The 15467-nt window shown below is 28.2% G+C and overlaps 1 long non-coding RNA gene across 1 annotated transcript; it reads right to left on the bottom strand.

The window, feature by feature from the left end:
* Positions 1–6940: 6940 nt before the first annotated feature.
* LOC111296737 (uncharacterized) lies at positions 6941–15089 on the bottom strand. The gene is made up of 2 exons (XR_002690998.2): positions 14819–15089; positions 6941–7367 (listed from the first exon to the last, which is right to left on the bottom strand). It is a non-coding gene; the product is annotated as an uncharacterized LOC111296737 (long non-coding RNA).
* Between the last annotated feature and the right edge of the window lie 378 nt (positions 15090–15467).

Raw genomic sequence — 15467 nt, 5'->3', positions numbered from 1 at the left:
TTTCTTTTCTTACTTTTTTTAATTTTCATTTTTCTATTTTCTGTTTTCTATTGTTATATGAAAAATTAATGTAAATTCCCCACAATTCTGGCAAAATTTTAAAATATTTTTTAACCTATAATTTTTTTAAAAAATCATCCATAGGTGATTTCTTAAAATTGTATCATAAGATTTATTTTATTTTTTTATGAAATAAAAAGAACTGTCTAATTTCTAATTTTTTATTTTTTATTCTTAGTTTCTCGCTTTTATTTTGTTTTTATCTTGATTGCTATTTGAAAATAAATATCACTTAGTACTATTAAAATTTTATCTAAATTATTCATCATTCAGAAAAAATTAAAAAAAAATCTCTCTAAAAATTTTTTAAAAACTCACTTATTCATGATTTTTAGAATGTCATCATATTAATTTTATTTTAAAAAATTTATTAAATTTATATGGTACAAATAATCATAAAAAAAATTAAATTTATAAATAATTTTTAGCTAATCTATGTGTTTTAATTTTTAATTTTTTATGTTATTGAAATAATTTAAATATGTCTTAATAATTTTTTAAAAAATTAAATACTCATAAAAATAAATAAATAAGTAAATGAAATAAAAATAAATGTAAAAAAATTAAATACAAAAAAAACAAAGAAGAAAAAAACCTTTTTAATGCATGCGGGTGGAAGTGTTACCGAGCTAGCATATGGTCAAAGCGAAAGTTGTAGCAGACTTGGATGTTCCAAATTTGCATCGTTTCAAGTTTTTATAAAAACATAAAAATCTTAGGTGGTGTTTGATTTCAGAAAACATAATTATTTTTTGTTTTCGTTTTCTTGAAAAATTGAAAAACATGAATGAAAATATGTTTGGTAATTAAAAATGAAAATATATTTTTAGAAAACAAAAAAGAAAATGGGTAGAAATATAATAATAAAAACATGTTTTCAATTATGAAAACAAGATATTTATGTTACTTTTTTTCTTATGTTTTGCAAGTTATCATATTTAAAACATTTTTTAATGTCATTAATTAATAAATATATATTATATTTATAATGAGATGTCATTAATAGTAATATTATTGAATATTTTATTTATTTTTTTATTTTCGTATTTTTAGAGAATAGTTTTTATTTTCGTTTACCAAATAAATTTTTTAAAAAACAAAAAATAGAAAATAAAAACTATTTTCTAAAAAATAAAGAAATAAAAATATTTTCTTAAACCAAATAGAGCCTTATTTTCCTTTCATTATCCTCTTTCCCCCATCTCTTCCCTGTTTTCTCTTTTCCTTCTCTCTACTACTTCGATGAAAACTTTAAATAAAACCCAATTTTCAATTATCTATCGAGAATCCAACAACCGAAATCTTCAAAGATCATAAAAAAATTTAAACTAAAAGCCTAAAAACTGCACAACTTTAGAAATCAACAATTGGCATTATCATAAACCATTACTCGACACTGTCTACCATTTTCGAAAACCTTACAAAAACTCCCTAAAGAGTTGTTTTTTTCCTCCATTACCTCATTATCAAATCAAATGTTTTAAATCAAAGACCAAAAGCACTAGATCTAAGTTTAAAAGTTGTGATCTTAAAAAACTATCTTTTATGCTATAACAAACACTAAAACAAATTCTTAAAAAAACCTTGAAATTTCCTTTAATCCTTTTAACTTGAAAAAAAAAAAAAGATTGCCAAAAATAAACCCTCTTTTTTGCTATACTTTGCTTTATGTTTGTTGCATGTGGTTATTTCTAAGTATGCTCTCTGTTTATGATCCTTGTAAAAGTAGTGGGTCAATTATTCCTAGGATTTTTTGCCAAAAGTTTTAAGAATTTTAATAAATTGAAGAGATAAAATCTGGCTTGGTTGAGTTCAAGCATCATTGTTGATGTTCTGACATTTCATGTCTAATGTTCACCTTTGATCCACTAATCGTTACCTATCATAATCCATATCTTTGGGGGAAAGGTGTGTTAGTTTTTATATTACATTTTTTGAAAAATATATGAACAAATTATAGAAATAATTACAAAACAAAAAATGAAACATAGAATAATGTCACCAAATATTTGTTTTTCATTACCATATATATTTCATGACAAAAAATTAAATGTCACAACGTTCATCACGTTTACACCGTCACTAAAGATTTAATGTGATGATATCAAAATATCGTCACCTATTATAAATATACTGTAACAATAAAATCATACGTCACCTTATACTTTTTTTTGTAACATTAGTTTTCATCAATTATTTATATTAAAAAAGAGTCATTAAAGGCTGTAACTGTTACAAAATAAATAACAAAATTAGATATATTAGTGACGACAATTAAAACATTACAGTATCCTTGACACAATTATCATCACAGTATTAGTGACATAATTATCATCACCAATGATTGTAAGATAATGTTAAACATGACAATAAAATCAAACGTCACGTTATACTTTATTTTTTGTGACGTTAGTTTTCATCTGCTGTTTATGAGAAAAAATCATTAAAGGCTATAATCATTACAAAATAAATGATAAAATCTGATATATTAGTGATAAAAGATAAATCGTCATAATATTAGTGACACAATTAATGTCACAAATGATTATAAGATAAAGTCAAATATGGCAATAAAATCAAACATCACTTTATGCTTTTTTTGTGACATTAGATTTTTCAATTATATATGGCATAATTAATATTATTAAATCCTATATATAAAACAAAATCATCACAGTTATTTTTGTAAAATAATCCAATGTAGTATTTTTGCAAATTCACCAAATATTTGAATTGATTTTTAAATGTAGTACATTCTCTAAAGTCTACCCTAAAATTATATAGAAATATTAATATTTAAAAAACAAAGAGTATCAAAATTATGAAATATGTAGTCATTGAAATTTTGCTAAAGTTGTAATAAATAATTAATAGCAAATATCAAAATAAACCACAATACACATAACAAAATTATATATATATATATAAAACAAACTAATACATTTTATGCATATCAAATTTTTAAATGAGACTCTATCCTATATTAAAAAATTGACCTCGTCAAGAAATTGACAAGTACATTGTATAAAGACTCATTAAATAAATAAAAATCAATTGATTTTTAAAAATCGAATGATAAAAAAAAAGTACCAATTCTCACTTTTGAATTAGATATCAAACAAAGCCTAGATATATAATACTTTCAACATCACAGCCTCAACGAAATCAATATACCAAAAGGCAGCACCAGCTATATCACTTATACTAATGCCTACATTTGAAAATATTACTAATAGAAGAATAGCTTACTTGAATGGTTAGCATGTTTACAAACCTCTAATATTTAATGACTAGCATAGCTAGAAAGAATTGTTGCAAAAAAAAAAAAAAAAGTCAACAGTAATTAACAAATTATAAACAGATAGACAAAGATATATTCAAGTATATACCTGAAAATTGGGGAAAAGCATTTGTCATAGCTTTAATTTAAGCTTGAAAAAACTCAAAAATTGATTTATTTTGTTGAAGTTCTTCTTGTATCTTTTTAAGACTTTTTTCTAAGTTTGCAGCATTTACAGATGAGGTTTTAATAATAGGTTTAGGCCTGTATCCAAGTCCTTTGATGTATTCCGACCTAGTACCAAGCATTCATCCACTATAGCATCAATTGTTTTAGGTTTTGTTCTTTCTTTAGTAGGAACTCATTATAATTCTACCATTTTCTCCTAGCATTTAACAGAAATGTGGATTAACTCAAAGAATCATACTACAACAACAAAATTATAACTTTTTTTTTAAATTTCTTACATAGGTTGCTTGAGTTTCAGGTGTTAATCATCATTTATTCTCTAAATAGTGAGTCACCTTAAAAATATTCCATCATATTAGGTCTTTCATCATCCTTGTGCTACAAAATTATACATATGATAAAAGTGTTGGGACCAGAAAAAATATTCAAATAGAAAGTAATAGGGTTTAACAATTTTTATAACTTAAAAATTTACCATGGAATAACAACTAGCCATAAAGGCCCTTGATCCTTGATTATAAGTTAACTTGACTTTTTTTTAACTTTTACATTTGTCTCATATCTTTTCTTAATTTCAAAAAGAATGAAATAATATAAATATATTGATGTTGTAAATCATTAAAAATATACAATATTCAAGGTCACTAAACAAATATGAAATTAAAATGTGAATAAGAAAATAATTTGATATTTAGGATCACTAAACAAATCACAAAGCTCTTTCCAATTTTCTTGGTCAAGTTATACTTCGGTAGATTATTTTGACGTGTCAGTTCAATATTTAAAAACTTTTTAAAGTGCAAGTGGAGCCTATATTGTTGATTTCTTGACAATTTCGATAAATTTGACAAGATAAATATCTTAACATAGTTATCATCCAATTTAATCCCAAACTTTGTCTAAAACAAAAAATGACTTAATTGATATTTTCAACAAACATAAATTCAAAATTAACTAATAGTAAGTTTTCTAGTAATATTTTGCACTTATATTAAAAATTTTAAAGGCATGCAACTTGTTTGTATCATTTAAAACATTTCATTTTATTGGAATTAGAATGAATTATCAAGTAATAACTTTAATTTCATAAAATAATTTAGTTGATTGAACTTCACAAACAGATTTACCCGTAGTTGTTAGTATGTCAATTACTAACTTGTTTTTTCCTTTGATGAATTTTTCAAATCCCATCCCTCGAATTGGGCATCATACCCTTTAAAGAGGAGATAAAAGCTACATCTATAAAAGTAATATATTAATCTAACAGAAGAAGAAAAGAAAGGAACTTTATAATTTTGTTTGTATAAATAGGAACTTTATAAAAAACAATAGAATAAAAAAGAACAAGCAGAAGAAGATAGTAAAGGAACTTTTTACCAGGTGAAATAGCAAAACTGTAATTAGAAAAGGGTGGGGAAGGTGGTTTTATTCACTTGTATGAAAACTACTTATTTCAAAGCTATCCAATAGACATAGCCAAACAAGTATGAAAACTATTTATTTCGCTTGCAAAATTCATTTGACCTCCCAGCAATATATATATATATATATATATATATATATATTCTTGAAATGATTTTTTGATCTTGCAGCACTTCAAGCAAGTTATACTTTATAGAAACAGATTTCAGAAAATCATGTTCATTCTGTAATCAAGTGCTAGTGGCTCTTGGAGGGTAGTATATAATAAATAATAAAAAAATATTGTTCAATGTTTATATTTATAATTTTATCAGACCCAATCAATCTTATCAAACTAAGCTCAAGTTGCTTTGGTGAATTATGAGCCAAACTCAAATATAAGAAACTAAGATTAATTGATCTCCAATCGATCCTCGAGTTTTGAAATCAAGGAGTTTAAGTCTAGTGCTGGACTCGACAACACCCCTAATTGCAATAATGGCAACTGAAATTAAGTTTATGAATGAAATTGAGTTTCGACAGAACGTTGAAAGGTCAGAAGTGTTTGCTCCACTCTTTTCAAAATCCTCTCAAATTTATATATTGTGATGCAATTTTCACGGTAATTTCACATAATTTGGCTCTCAAAAGGCAATCGTATGACCAATATTCTCGTAGTCCATGCCATAAACAGCTATTTTCTGAAGTACCAATTGAGTTTCTCAATAGGTTCTTTTAGAAAGAAAAATAATGCTACAATGCCATTTAAAACAATGAGTACTATTCTATCTCAACCATTAGATTATTTCTACCAACAAAAAGTGCCTATATGTAAAACTTCAACAACATTTAATAACTAAAATGTTGATGGCACTTATGTATTCTGACACATTGATAGAACTTGGGTGATCCTCAAAAAAGTACATAAGCCAGAATGAACAACTGCCTAGAATTTAGTCATTCAGCTTACAATAGACAAATATAACAACATGAGAAGATAACTATTTCTTTTGACTTACAATTAAAAGACTATAAACCAATGCAAGCAAAACGAAATTACCAATACAAGGTTACCAACCCCAAGTCTTTTGACTTCAGAATTTTGTCAATCAGCAAACTCAAGCAAAAGAAAAACAAGAAACTCTTGTAGTTTTACATGTATCAAAATGAAGAACAAAATAGTTTTTTTTTTTTTTTGGTTAGAAAGGAAAAACTGAAAAAGTTCACAAAAGAATTTAAGACCAAACAATACCAATAAAAAAAAATAAGTACTATGTTTATTTGAGGAAACAGAATTTTCCCCTTTTTCTTTTTGGTAGGTTGGAAAAAAAAAGAATATAACTCATATGTCATCAGGTTTTAATGGATAACATTGTGGCCATGCATGTTAGACTTCATATTGTATACTTATTACTAGTATAATCAACAGTGCCTTGTGGTGCTATAAACTTCTAGCATTGAAAGAAAAAGAAAGAATTATAAGAAATTAACATCTTCATCCTCGTATAAACTCCAGCTATCTCAACAGCAACAGAGTGAACTTCAGTCCTAAGTTGCATGCAATGGCCTATTCATAATCAGTGTGAATCTTTAATTTTTACTGTTTATTCAGTGCAAGACTGTCAAAAATGAAAGACAATTCATTGATCAATGATCAATCAATAACCATTCAAAGCTTTTATCTCTCATTGTACTTCATCTTTCTCTCAGGTCACAACATAGCATAACTTTCAAAGAATTTCTTAATGTAACAGAAGCAATACAAGTATGTTGCAATTTCCACAATAAAGCTAGAAATCTCTCAACACAATGTAAGCAACTAGTGGAAACAGAATCATTGGCGTCCTAGGTTGATGGTATTAAAAAAATATATACATTTTTAAGGTCCATTACTCACACACCATCAAGGATACAAGGATTCAAACATTTTTGGAAACAGAATCATTGGTGTCCTAGGAAATCTCAAGGATTCAAACCATCAAGTATTAGAAGGAGGAAAGGCACAATGAATTGGAATCCTTACAAGACTCATAAATCATTCTTAATTTCAAAGCCTCAAACCAGATCATGATTTATACAACTAGAGATTTCAATTAGTAAAATTCAAATACTTTTAACTCTAAACAATTCATCTCAAAATAGTTTATAACTTTTTTCTAGTATAAACAAAAATTTATGATTTCACACCAGAATTTTCAAGGAGTGAATCTTCATTAGCTTCTTGTGGTGATTCCATTGACTAATGAGCTTACTGGACTTGCTGTGGTGATTCCAGTGAGTTATTAGCTGGTTGGATTTGCTGTAGTGATTCCAGTGAGTCATTAGCTGATTGGACTTGATGTGGTGGCTCCAGGGAAGGACAATGCATAGCTATGGCATTAGTTGAATGAACTCACTGTCCAATGATCCTTCTCCTACCTTTTTTTTGGGTGCCATCCTAAAGTATAGGCAAAGAAAGTGTAAACAATCATCCTTTATTTAGTATAAAAAAGTTAAAAAGAAATAGAAAACAATATTTAATATGCCAATTACCTTAAATTGGTTGTAACAATAATACTTATAGGTCAAAGATGTAAAAAAAAAAGTTGGCAAACATGATATAAAAAAGTAGTCACCAAGATAAAATAACAAGCAATATATAAAAGAACTATTAATGTTAGAAAAAAAAAAACTATATCAAAGAAGTATTTATCATAATATAGGAAATAACATAAATACTTACAAAATAGGATCTATATCACTATCATATTCATCATAATAAAATTCTCCCTCTGCACTACAATCTTCAAGCCCTTTTTCACCATCTTTATCAGATTCTTTCATGGACACATCATTAAGTATTTCATTTGTTTTTCCATTAAATCAGACACAATGATATTAGGAGCAATATCATCCCTATCCAATGGTCCTTTATTTTCATCAATTTGCATAATCTTATCGCTGTCAAACATTTCATTCTCTTGATCTATTTGATCTTCATCCACATCAAACATTTCACCACCTTCAACATGCTACATCTTTGGAACATCATACAAGTGCCAATGATGAAACTTTTGCACTATCCTCCAATATTTCCCTAACTTGTTATCATCCAAGTAAAACAATTGCTTTGCTTGAATTGATAAAATAAACAGGTCATTCTCATACCAACATTTATTAACATTGATACTTACTAAATGACCATCTTTATGAATTCTTTTTCTTTTACTATCAAGGTCAAACCACTCACAACTAAACAAAACAACTTGACAATCTTTTATGTAATCTAACTAAATTATATTAGTAAAAACACCATAAAAGTCAATTTGCTCATCTTCATGATTGCGTTCAACCATCACACCACTATTTTGACTTTTCAAATGGAAACACACTATTTCATGTGATACCTCACCCCATTAACAATATAACATGTAAACTTTCAAACACATCTATCAGGATCATAAGCTAATGAAAGTAATTCATTAGAAATTTCTTTAGAACATTGATCTCGCAACCATGTAACCTATCATTTAAGAAAAACAAGTCAACATAAATATTATTAAAATAATTTTACAATGTTTATTGTTATTCAATAAATATCATTTACTTACGTGTCTTTTAAACCATAAGGAAAATTACACTTTATGGTTTTCTTCGATAGATAAACTATTTTGCATTTCCAGCTTTGTTTTATGTTTTCTAGAACATAATAAAAATAATTGAAATGGAAGTTAGCTTAACTAAACTAAAAGTTTAACTTACTCAAATAATTCATTATTAAAGACAATAGACTTACTCCAAATATGGTATGATTTCATCACAATTGTTCAATACATACCATTTAATCATTTCAAACTCTTGTTGTGATAAGACATCATATCTTGATGCTTTAAAAGGGCGAATAGTTCTTGAAAAAACAACTAGCCTTTTCTTATGCACTTAATTGCCCCTATCATAGTTTCTCTCTTTTTGATTAAATTTTGTCTCAATCCCAAACAAATACATAGAACAAAATTTTAAGCATTCACTAGAAGTATATGCCTCTGCTATACCTCTTTCTGGACGAGCTTTATTTCATGCATACATCTTGAATTTACCTAAGAACCTTATTAGTAAACAAATGAAACTTTATTAGATTTTATTACCTCTTTAAACACTTTGAAAATTAAATTTGTAAAAGTTTTTCTACATTTCAATAGAATACATCAACCAATAATGAACAGGTCCTCCAAGCATGATCTTGTGTGGCAAGTGCACAGCCAAATGCACTATCATATCAAAAAATGCTAGAGAAAATTTTTTTTCTAACTTACACAAAATGAGGATAACATCTACTTGTAACTCTTCCACATCCTTCTTCTTCAATAACTTAGAGCATAATCTTAAAGAGAAATTGTCAAGATCATCTACTGCTTGACATTTTGGTACAAAATTCCTTGTAGCAATCAAAAGTAGTCTTTGTAAAAAAATATGGCAATCGTGACTCTTCAATTATGAAATCTTACCATCACTTACATTAGCACATCATGAGAAGTCCGAAGCATATCCATCTGGAAACTTCATTGATTTCAAAAAGTCACAAAATGTCTTCTTTTTATCTTTTGATAAAGTGTAGCATGCATGAGACATCAAGTAAGAACCATCTGAGAGTTTTTTCAAGTGTAGTTCTTTTTTTATTTTCATATCTTGTAAATCTAACCTTGCATTTATATACCCTTTGTCTTTCTGTCAATATTCAATAGTGTTGCTAAAACATTATCATAAATATTTTTCTCAATGTGCTTCACATCAAGATTATGTTGTAGCTTCAGTGTTCACCAATAAGGCAATTCAAAGAATATGCTATTTTTAATCCAATTCAATTCTTCAAGGGTTCGCTTTCTTTTTCTTTTGTTTGGATGCTTTCCAAAATTGATATCTTTCACAACCTCTAATTGTTCCAACTACTCACTCTCGGATAACTCCTTAAGATTTGACCTATTTTCTGTCTTACCATCAAACATTTTACTTTTTCACCAAACATGGTCATCAAGCAAATAACAATGGTGATACATATAACAGATTTTATTTCATAAAGAAGCATCATCATTACAAATTGGACATGCCAAATATCATTTTGTACTCCAACCTAACAAATCCCCATAAGCCGAAAAGTTATTTATAATCCATAGAACTGCAACATGCATTTGAAAATATTCTTTCTTGTAAGCATCATAAGTCCTCAAACTATTTTCCCACATATATCAATGATCTCAAGTATATATCAATATCTTTAGTATATCAAATATCTTTTCCTGGTAAATTTCGTCCAGGAATAAGTAATGACATCATCATGAAAAGCTGCTTCATACATTACCAAGGTGGAAGATTATATGGCATAACCACAATAGGACACATGCTATAGGTAGAGCTTATGAGCCAAAAAAGTTAAAGCCATCAGTTGCTAGGCCAAGTCTAACATTTCATGCATCATGTGCAAACTAACCATTCTCCTTGTTAAATTCTTTCCTAGCATCCCTATTTGCTAGATCTTTCAATGCATCATCCTCAACACACCTCCTCATGCCAATGCATATCCTCTGTTGTTTTCTTTGACATAAACAATCTTTGGAGTCATGGTTTCAGTGGAAAATAAAGCAAGACTTTCCAAGAAATTTACTTGTCAACAACCTTCTACCATGACGTCCCACATGTAGGACAACTTTGTTTATCTTTAAACTCCCCCCAAAATAGAGCACAATCATATTTACATTCATGAATTGGCACATAATTAAGTCTTAGGTCTCTCAAAGTTCTTGTTGCCTCATAATACGATGAAGGAATTGTACTAGTAGGAAAAGCCTCCCTCAACAGTCCCAATATTGTATTTATTGCCTTGTTGCTCATTTGACAGTAAAACTTTATGTGCAATAATTTTACAATAAATTCTAACCTAGACATGTTGGTGTATTATGGTAATAGTCCACATTGTGCCTCATTCAAAAGTTTGCTGAATTTTTCAGTTTCTTCCTCAGCCAAATTAGAATTAAAACTATGATCATCTTCATCCACTCTAGGAAATACATCTTTTAAGGATCATACATACTATTATTCAAAGGTTCATCATTAACAATTGTTCTTACGTAGGAACTAGTACTCCCAATAGCTTGATTTCCAAAATTTGGCATTGTGAAATCAAATTGCTCACCATGATAAATCCACTTGGTGTAGCTCTTTGATATACCTTTCAAAAGCAAATGATCTTTAACCTCATCTTGACATCTAGTAAATACATTTAAGCAAACTTTACAAGGACAACGAATTTTACATTGTTCTCCTATATTGGTACATACAAATTCCATGAAAGATGAAACTCCAGCAACATACTTGTTAGAATACTTAGACTCAATCATACAACTTTTATCCATGTTAATCATATGTTTCTAAAGAATTTGAACACCAAACAAAATTACCTTTTGAAATTAGGTAACAAAAAGTCTAGTGACAAAGCATGTGAAACATTCATAATAATTCAATCTGAACTAAGCACGATTTAATCAAATTAGTATAACTACATATATAATGTGCCCTAAATATTATATATTGAAATATTCCTATTCCCTAAACATGCACATAAAAGGGATCAAGGTTTATTCAGTATATATTCATGCTCTTGTTTTTGTTTTTGACAATCTTCAAGTGGTTCAAGCCAAAGAGAGACCTTTTTTTATTCACTATTGCAAATCAAAGGTAGAAGTAGGGACTGTTTAGATAGCTTCATAACAAAACTAAATCAGAAAATTCATTCACTAAAAAATAACAAATAAGTCAACAAATAACATCCTGTATTTTGACATATCACACAAAATACTAATCCATGTAACTACATAAAAGACTTAAGGAAATTCCACAAACAACAATTTCACAATGCATATTTAAGTATGATTAAGATATAAAGTGCAATGGATGAGTAAAGCAAAATAGATTTCGTGTGGACAAAATTGAAAGGGCATCACAAAAAAATGACTAAAACATAAGAGTGTTTGTGCAACAAGTGTAAAATGACAATGACAAGCCCTATTTTGTTTGGGCTATATCGAAATATTATACGATGTCAAAACCACCTTAGTTGGTCAAGTATATATAAACTAAAAGCCATATTGAACCACCCTTTCTTGCAACCTTGGTGAAATTAAACCTTTTGAATTAACTTGTTTTTTGAGGCAGGCAAAAAAGCTGAAAGCAAGAAATGAAAAGGAAGCAACAGCAGCCACAAGCTCAGAAAATGCAAGTTGAAGCAGCTGATGATGCTGAGAATACCAGGGAAACAATCTACAAATCCAAGTAATTAAAATACACTACCATACATTAATGTAACATTTTGCCTTCTTTTCATACAACTAATTTTTTTAACCTTTGTTTATGTCAACCTAGTAGCTGTAAATGTAAACATAGAAGACCTCTTTAGTTATTTAAATATACAACTTAATATACTGATGTATCAGACATTTTATTTTGATTTGGGAAACAGGATCAATGTTTCTTGGTGGAATTGTTAGAAGATGGAGCTTCAAAGAGAATATAATCATACACGAGCCCCTGTAATGCGTTGCTACGAATTGGTTGTGTCAAGAAAATGGTATTTTCTCCTTCCATAAACAGAGCACACTTCACATCAATGCTATAAAGTCAGTATAGTCTATGAATTCCATGTCTTGTAATCTTGTTGTCATGCCCAATTACTCCAGTTGTAAACAGAGACATCATATATATAAACTTGGGATTTAGTTTATATATACCTCACCAACAAGTGTAAAACAAAGACTCAATCTTAAAAAACATCAAACAAGCAATCATATGCTACACTACAGTTTCATAACCCAAACTACAAGCATCTTAAATATTTATAAATTCCTTATTAAATGAATGAAAAATAGGTTAAAATACTTTGCAGAGAGAAAATTCTAAAGAGCATCATTTATTATAACTATAATACCAGAATCCTATCCAGTTATTGACACTAAGAAAGGCCAAAATCAGTCTATGATGTCAAATAAATGCAATTGAATAAATGCAACTAACTTTATAGCACCATAAAAGGCAAATCATAAACGCATTCCATCGATCAACAGGTCAGATCAGACTGTGAAAAACAAATCCATGGAATTCTCTCATTCAAATGCCCACAAACAATAGTAGCAGTAGAGTAGCAGCCAGATTTTGAAATTCCTATGAAAAAATAATAACACATGGGAAAATACTTCTTTACAGCTGATTGTAATCTTGTAATCTATATATTTATATTTGTATTTCTATAATTAAGTGTTTGTATTCCTATAATTAAGGACAAAAAATTAAGATAGACAATCCCTCAATTATAAGATCAGTTTTAGGAAGATTTAGTTTCCTAATTTACCTACTAGTTAGTTGTATATAAATCTAAGGTGCTTGTATAATTCTTTATGAGTAGTTTTTTAATATATATTTAGTTTTACTCAGTTTTTTACACAGTTTTATTTCTTAGTTTTTCTGCATAACAAACTAACAAATGCATTGAATGCAACTCAGCAAACGAGTGTTAAACGCTTCCAGTTATTCGTAATCCAATTATACTATATATTCCTGCATTTATTACCCAAACCAAAAAAAAAAAAAAAACAATTTTCTTTTAAATTGAATGTTAAACTTGAATTTAAAAGAGGACAAAGCTTGCAATGAATAGCCAATGAACTTCAATTTAAATTAAAATGAAAGGATAAAATGATTGATTCAAGTCCAATGATGCCTAATAGGCATGTTTCGATCTAGTAGCAAGCATGAACCATCCTCATCAAGCTTCAAATGACCAAGAATCAATACAGCACAGCAAGAAAATTGAAGCAATCAAAACAAAAAATGAACACAGGACAGCAGCTAGATTTTGGAGATGCAGATACAGAAGAGTTCATGTTTAAAGACATAGAGATAAATGCTTAATAGTTGGCTTAGAGTCTGACAAGATTTAGGATAAAGATGTTGTGGTCACACTTTCAGATGCTGATAGTGATACAGATTTTGATCCAACAGATAATTCATTTCGCAAAAGAAAGAAGTCTCAGGTTAGAAAATATGTTGGATGGGGTTTAAAACCTCTCATTGATTTTCTGAAATTTGTTGGTATAGATGCAACTGAAAAATTATCACAAATGTGAAGTATATATAACAATCTCAGATAGATTTTAGAGAAAAACCTTTTTGGTGAGGAAAAGAAGAAGAAGATGGTTCTTTATGATGAAAAGCTGTTTTCTGTTTTCCAGAAGAAACTGGTGCAGAAGAACAACATAAAGTAAATTTGGAAGCTCATTTTGCTGATACTTTTAAACAATCAATTTCGGATGAAAATGAGAATGATAGTGGAAGTTGTTCAATGAATGAACATGAACGTATAATGGCAGAATGCAAGAGACAGAGAACATTGAGAATGGATAAAGTACCTAAGAGTTGTTATGCTTCTATAGTTGCTGAAAATATCAAACTTGTGTACTTAAGGAGGAGCTTAGTAAAGAAGCTGTGATGCAGCCAGATAATTTTGAAGGCAAGACTGTGGGAAGTTTTGTCAGAGTGAAAAGAATACCTGGAAACTGTTCAGTAAAGACTTCCCTAGCACAGCCAGCCCCTATCACATGCTACTGCGTACGCCATGTCATGTTATCTTCCTCTTTTACGTGCCATCATTTATAACTCTTACTACTATTATTTATCTAATTCAGAAATTATATGTGGTCAATAAATCGTATATTTACATCAACAAACTTTAATACAGACATAGTAATAATTAATAAAGAGTAGTAATAACTACTAGTCTTGCAGGTTTTTTTCTGTTTTGGAAAGAACCAAAATTTTCATTTGGGTTTTTATAGAAACAAGAAATTCAAAAAATTCAAAGCATACCCAATTGACAAGACAGATTTCTTGTAAGGATAAGTTGAGAGCAGATCATTCCTTGATTTGCTTCACGTTCTTATCGTCTTTGATGGAGTCGTCTTGTTAGACTATCGCTTGATGTTGTTTGTGGTGGATAGGGAAGAAGAAATGCTGGCCTGGTCCACCCTTTCATGTTGGCTGCGGTAGTGAGGGAAGAAGGAAAAAGTTATGCTTGATAGGTTTAAGAAAATGTTTTTTGTTTTACTTTTTATTTTTATTTTTTGTTTTTTGTTTTCTAAAAATTTATTTGATAAATGAAAATAAAAATTATTTTTTAGAAATGTAAAAATAAAAAAATAAATAAAATATTTAATGATATTGTTATTAATGGCATCTAATTATAAATATAATATATATTAATTAATAATATTAAAAAGTGTTTAAATATGATAACTTACAAAAAATTAAGAAAAAAAAAGTAATGAATACCCTTTATTTTCATAATTGAAAATATCTTTTTTTTTTGTTTTCATATTTCAATTCATTTTCATTTTTATTTTTTATTTTTCAAAAAAATAAAAATAAAAAATAATTATATTTTCTAAAACTAAATACTACCTTATTTTCTCTAAAACAATCCAAACAATGGAAAATGAACTTTTTTTTTTTAAATTAT

This window comes from Durio zibethinus, chromosome 12 (assembly GCF_047325235.1).
Source record: "Durio zibethinus cultivar Kanyao isolate XHJ-2024 chromosome 12, ASM4732523v1, whole genome shotgun sequence".
Taxonomy (NCBI): domain Eukaryota; kingdom Viridiplantae; phylum Streptophyta; class Magnoliopsida; order Malvales; family Malvaceae; genus Durio; species Durio zibethinus.
The sequence above is the reverse complement of the archived record's forward strand: the minus strand, read 5'-3'. Positions and strand labels throughout refer to the sequence as shown.